The sequence below is a fragment of the Oncorhynchus nerka genome, unplaced genomic scaffold (assembly GCF_034236695.1).
Source record: "Oncorhynchus nerka isolate Pitt River unplaced genomic scaffold, Oner_Uvic_2.0 unplaced_scaffold_1311, whole genome shotgun sequence".
Taxonomy (NCBI): Eukaryota; Metazoa; Chordata; class Actinopteri; order Salmoniformes; family Salmonidae; genus Oncorhynchus; species Oncorhynchus nerka.
The window spans coordinates 70,698-77,500 of NW_027040032.1; the positions used below are offsets into that span (position 1 = coordinate 70,698).

A 6,803-nucleotide genomic window follows, 5' to 3' on the forward strand; every position below is an offset into this window, starting at 1 on the left:
TCCAATGTCCTAACACTTCACTCCAATGTCCTAACAATTCACCCCAATGTCCTAACAATTCACCCCAATGTCCTGACAATTCACTCCAATGTCCTGACAATTCACTCCAATGTCCTGACAATTCACTCCAATGTCCTAACACTTCACTCCAATGTCCTAACAATTCACTCCAATGTCCTAACACTTCACTCCAATGTCCTAACAATTCACTCCAATGTCCTAACACTTCACTCCAATGTCCTAACACTTCACTCCAATGTCCTAACACTTCACTCCAATGTCCTAACAATTCACTCCAATGTCCTAACACTTCACTCCAATGTCCTAACAATTCACTCCAATGTCCTAACAATTCACTCCAATGTCCTGACAATTCACCCCAATGTCCTAACAATTCACCCCAATGTCCTGACAATTCACTCCAATGTCCTAACACTTCACTCCAATGTCCTGACAATTCACTCCAATGTCCTAACACTTCACTCCAATGTCCTAACAATTCACCCCAATGTCCTAACAATTCACCCCAATGTCCTGACAATTCACTCCAATGTCCTAACAATTCACTCCAATGTCCTAACACTTCACTCCAATGTCCTAACACTTCACTCCAATGTCCTAACAATTCACTCCAATGTCCTAACAATTCACCCCAATGTCCTAACAATTCACTCCAATGTCCTAACACTTCACTCCAATGTCCTAACACTTCACTCCAATGTCCTGACAATTCACTCCAATGTCCTAACAATTCACTCCAATGTCCTAACACTTCACTCCAATGTCCTAACACTTCACTCCAATGTCCTAACAATTCACCCCAATGTCCTGACACTTCACCCCAATGTCCTAACAATTCACTCCAATGTCCTAACACTTCACTCCAATGTCCTAACACTTCACTCCAATGTCCTGACAATTCACCCCAATGTCCTAACAATTCACCCCAATGTCCTGACAATTCACTCCAATGTCCTAACAATTCACTCCAATGTCCTAACACTTCACTCCAATGTCCTAACACTTCACTCCAATGTCCTAACAATTCACTCCAATGTCCTAACAATTCACCCCAATGTCCTAACAATTCACTCCAATGTCCTAACACTTCACTCCAATGTCCTAACACTTCACTCCAATGTCCTGACAATTCACTCCAATGTCCTAACAATTCACTCCAATGTCCTAACACTTCACTCCAATGTCCTAACAATTCACTCCAATGTCCTAACACTTCACTCCAATGTCCTAACACTTCACTCCAATGTCCTAACACTTCACTCCAATGTCCTAACACTTCACTCCAATGTCCTAACAATTCACCCCAATGTCCTAACACTTCACTCCAATGTCCTAACACTTCACTCCAATGTCCTAACACTTCACTCCAATGTCCTAACACTTCACTCCAATGTCCTAACACTTCACTCCAATGTCCTAACAATTCACCCCAATGTCCTAACACTTCACTCCAATGTCCTAACACTTCACTCCAATGTCCTAACACTTCACTCCAATGTCCTAACACTTCACTCCAATGTCCTAACAATTCACCCCAATGTCCTAACACTTCACTCCAATGTCCTAACAATTCACCCCAATGTCCTAACAATTCACTCCAATGTCCTAACACTTCACTCCAATGTCCTAACAATTCACTCCAATGTCCTAACACTTCACTCCACTGTCCTAACACTTCACTCCAATGTCCTAACACTTCACTCCAATGTCCTAACACTTCACTCCAATGTCCTAACACTTCACTCCAATGTCCTAACACTTCACCCCAATGTCCTAACACTTCACTCCAATGTCCTAACAATTCACTCCAATGTCCTGAAAAAGTAGGAAAACAATCACTTTTTTTCAGGTCCTGAATTTGTTCAAGTGTTATTTTAAGCTTAAGGGTAAAGTTTGGGGTTAAGGTTAAGGTTAGGGTTAGATTTATGGTTAGGGTTAGGGTTTTTGTGGTTAAGGTTAGCTTAGGCTAAGGGTTAGGGTTAGGGAAAATATAATTTATGTTGGTCAAACATTTTTCCATTCCAAAAAGTCCTAGAATTTCACAAAAACAAAGCTGTGTGTGTGTGTGTGAGAGATTGTGCGTGGCTGCCTGCATGTGTTTGTGCATGTGTGTGAAGTTCATCTGTTCAAGGCAGAAGTCTGCTGACATAAATGAAATGGAGGCTGGGGACCTCATCTTTCTCTGTCCTGCACTAATCCTCTCTGTGTTTGGAATTCTAATTCTGCAGCCTATAAAAACGTTAGATAAAAGGCTTTACAGTACGTGTCCAATGGTAAACGAGCGGTCATGCAGTACACTAAAGGGGAAAAATAGTTCACACACACAGAGAGAGAGAGAGAGAGAGAGAGAGAGAGAGAGGGAGAGAGAGAGAGAGAGAGAGGGAGAGAGAGAGAGAGAGAGAGAGAGAGAGAGAGAGAGAGAGAGAGAGAGAGAGAGAGAGAGAGAGAGATAAAGAGTCATAGCAAGAAAGGGAGAGAGAGACACGAGAGGGAGAGAGAGGGAGAGAGAGAGAGAGAAAGAGAGGGAGAGAGAGGGAGAGAGATAAAGAGTCATAGCAAGAAAGGGAGAGAGAGACACGAGAGGGAGAGAGAGGTTTTTCGGAGGACAGAACCGTTGGATAATCGCTTTTATTCTCAAATCTGACAATGCGCTTCCAGTTGCCGCCTGTCCCCAACCACCTGCTGGACCAATGTAGATGATGTGGAATTAATACGGATAGGAGAAAAACACTCCAGATTAGTTCCCGAAAGTGAACGCGCTGTACCTACTCTGTAGGGACGGACCTGTGTTGCGGGGAGACGAGCAGTTCCCACTGGGCACAGACGTCAATTCAAAGTATATTCCACGTGAAACAACGCACAACCAGTGTGTGCCCAGTGGGTTGTGTTTGGAACAAGACAAGAGCTCTCGGGGTAGCCTAAACATGGACAGACATCACTCCCATTTCGTTTCGTACTTTGTTTTCGCTCCCGGTCAGTTTTTGAATAGGCCTATCATAGTTCCGTAAAGTTGTCTGCGTGCAGCGGAGCGCACATATGGCTGGTCAATTTGAAGGATGTTGACGCGAAATAATTCGCCTATGATGGAAGTCAATTCACCATAAAGTAAGAGAGGATAAAACGAGTTGTCAGCGACGGTAAGTAACGTTCTGTCTTTGTGAAGTAATTATTTTGCCACGCATACATGCATTAAAAAAAAACGAATTTGCAATGAGAGCCAAATTGAGGTTAAAAACATACAAAAAACTAGTGTAATCATTTGTTTTCCCTATAAAGCTATTCACAAATTATTGTTATATATATAGCCCTATAAATATATCTCTAATGGATTTATTTCTACGTCATCATATATATCCATATTCATATTATATTTCAGCCCCATGTATTGATATTCATATTATATTTCAGGGGGTCAAAGTCCTCTTCTGGCTGTGCCGGGTGGAGATTATAACAGAACATGGCCAAGATGTTCAAATGTTCATAAATGACCAGCATGGTCCAAGGCAGAACAGTTGAAACTAGAGCAGCAGCACGGCCAGGTGGACTGGGGACAGCAAGGAGTCATGGTCCTAGGGCTCAGGTCCTCTGAGAGAGAAAGAAAGAGAGAATTAGAGAGAGCACAGGCCTGTGCAATAACTGTGCAACGTATGGGGCTGATGGTCCAAAGTAAATAGTACACTATGAAAGGTTCCATTCAGGGCAGGGACCATGGTGTAGTGCAGTAGTCACAACAGATTCATAATGATAGCTTTTCCAATGGGCAGGGATATTATTGGGCCAGGCCTGTGCAATAACTGTGAAACTGGATGTCTGAAGACTAATATTTACCAGATAATTGTGAATAAATGTAGAGCCTATCATAGGTTGGGGACTAATGGATCGGCTACATGTTATAAATGTAGAGCCTATCATAGGTTGGGGACTAATGGATCGGCTACATGTTATAAATGTAGAGCCTATCATCGGTTGGGGACTAATGGATCGGCTACATGTTATAAATGTAGAGCCTATCATAGGTTGGGGACTAATGGATCGGCTACATGTTATAAATGTAGAGCCTATCATCGGTTGGGGACTAATGGATCAGGTTGGGGACTTATACATGTTATAAATGTAGAGCCTACATGTTATAAATGTAGAGCCTATCATAGGTTGGGGACTAATGGATCGGCTACATGTTATAAATGTAGAGCCTATCATCGGTTGGGGACTAATGGATCGGCTATCATGTTATAAATTAGAGCCTATCATAGGTTGGGGACTAATGGATCGGCTACATGTTATAAATGTAGAGCCTATCATAGGTTGGGACTAATGGATCGGCTACATGTTATAAATGTAGAGCCTATCATAGGTTGGGGACTAATGGATCGGCTACATGTTATAAATGTAGAGCCTATCATAGGTTGGGGACTAATGGATCGGCTACATGTTATAAATGTAGAGCCTATCATAGGTTGGGGACTAATGGATCGGCTACATGTTATAAATGTAGAGCCTATCATAGGTTGGGGACTAATGGATCGGCTACATGTTATAAATGTAGAGCCTATCATAGGTTGGGGACTAATGGATCGGCTACATGTTATAAATGTAGAGCCTATCATAGGTTGGGGACTAATGGATCGGCTACATGTTATAAATAGAGCCTATAGGTTGGGGACTAATGGATCGGCTACATGTTATAAATGTAGGATAGGTTAATGGATCGGCTACATGTTATAAATGTAGAGCCTATCATAGGTTGGGGACTAATGGATCGGCTACATGTTATAAATGTAGAGCCTATCATAGGTTGGGGACTAATGGATCGGCTACATGTTATAAATGTAGAGCCTATCATAGGTTGGGGACTAATGGATCGGCTACATGTTATAAATGTAGAGCCTATCATAGGTTGGGGACTAATGGATCGGCTACATGTTGGGGACTGTAAATGTAGAGCCTATCATAGTTGGGGACTAATGGATCGGCCATGTTAAAAAATGTAGAGCCTATCAGGTTAAATGGATACATTTTGAAAAATGTAGAGCCTATCATAGGTTGGGGACTAATGGAATACATGTTTAAATTCAGAGCCTAAAGGATGTTAAAAGCTAAATAAATGAGCCTATCATAGGTTACATCATGATAAAGCATTCGGCTACATGTTTTCTCAATGACATTGGGGATTCAGCATTGAAAAAAGACATTTAAGTTTGTTCTACATGTTATAATGTAGAGCCTACAACATGTTATAAAATGTAGAGCCTATCATCAGGTTGGTGGAAAACATGTTATAAATGTAGAGCCTATCATAGGTTGGGGACTAATGGATCGGCTACATGTTATAAATGTAGAGCCTATCATCGGTTGGGGACTAATGGATCGGCTACATGTAAACTGATTACAAAAATGCTAACTGTAATCAGTTACATTGCCAGAAAAAAATATTGTAATCAGATTAAAGATACTTTTGAAAAAACTAGATTATTACTTCTTGGAATAATTTTAAATTCAGAAAGGATGTTAAAGCTAAATAAATTACATCATGACAGATTCACTCAATGACATTCAGACCACTATTGAAAAAGACATTTAAGTTTGATGACCACCAATCACCACAAGTCATAAACCACTATGATGACACACCAAATGATGACCACCAATCAGAGACCACTATGATGACACACCTAATGGTGACCACCAATCAGAGACCACTATGATGACACACCTAATGATGACCACCAATCAGAGACCACTATGATGACACACCTAATGATGACTACTAATCAGAGACCACTATGATGACCACCAATCAGAGACCACTATGATGACACACCTAATGGTGACCACCAATCAGAGACCACTAAGATGACACACCAAATGATCACCACCAATCAGAGACCACTATGATGACACACCAAATGATCACCACCAATCAGAGACCACTATGATGACACACCTAATGATGACTACCAATCAGAGACCACTATGATGACCACCAATCAGAGACGACTATGATGACACGCCTAATGATGACCACCAATCAGAGACCACTATGATGACACACCAAATGCGTTTGATGGATCATTTTTGTCTTCTTCTATCGACTCTTAAAGGGAAAGTAATCCAAAAGTAACTGAAAACAATCCAATTATGTTACTGAGTTTTGGGTAATCCAAAAAATTACATTACTGACTACAATTTTGGACAGATAACTAGTAACTTTTACCAGATTACAGTAAAGTAATTTACCCAACCCTGTCCTATATACATAGGGTTGCATAATTTCAGGAAATTTAACCAATATTCCCAGGTTTTCCAGAAATCCTAGTTGGAGGATTCCAGATGTCCTACTTATTCCCCCCTGATTCCGGGAGTCTTCCAACCAAGATTTCTGGAAAAGTTGGGCTTTTTTTGTAAACGTTACCAGAATTTTGCAACATCTTAAAAGTGAAAGGCTTTTTAGAGAGCTTGTACACGTCTTCAGGTGTCAAGTTATTCATCCAACAATCTTGGTTCCTGTCTTCCCAGGTCCGCGGCCCTCTTCCTGACCACCTGACCATACACACACACACACCGTCCCAATGCCACCATGCCCATCATCAGCAACGCTAACCATGACTTCACCAACTACTCGGTCAGCAGTGACAACAGCAGTCTGGACCGCTTCTTCACAGAGATCCCAGAGACAGAGACAGTCAAGGGAGTGTACTATCAGAGTGCCCAGCTGCTCCGCAACGACCCCAACGGGGCCTGGCCCTCTGTCGACCACACCCTGCAGGTACTACTACTACTAC

At 41.7% G+C, this 6,803-nt stretch overlaps 1 pseudogene; it reads left to right on the top strand.

Annotated features, from left to right (window-relative positions):
• The first annotated feature begins 2,564 nt into the window (after positions 1-2,564).
• Positions 2,565-6,803, top strand: part of LOC135568946 (potassium voltage-gated channel subfamily G member 4-like) — a 14,206-nt pseudogene continuing 9,967 nt past the window's right edge.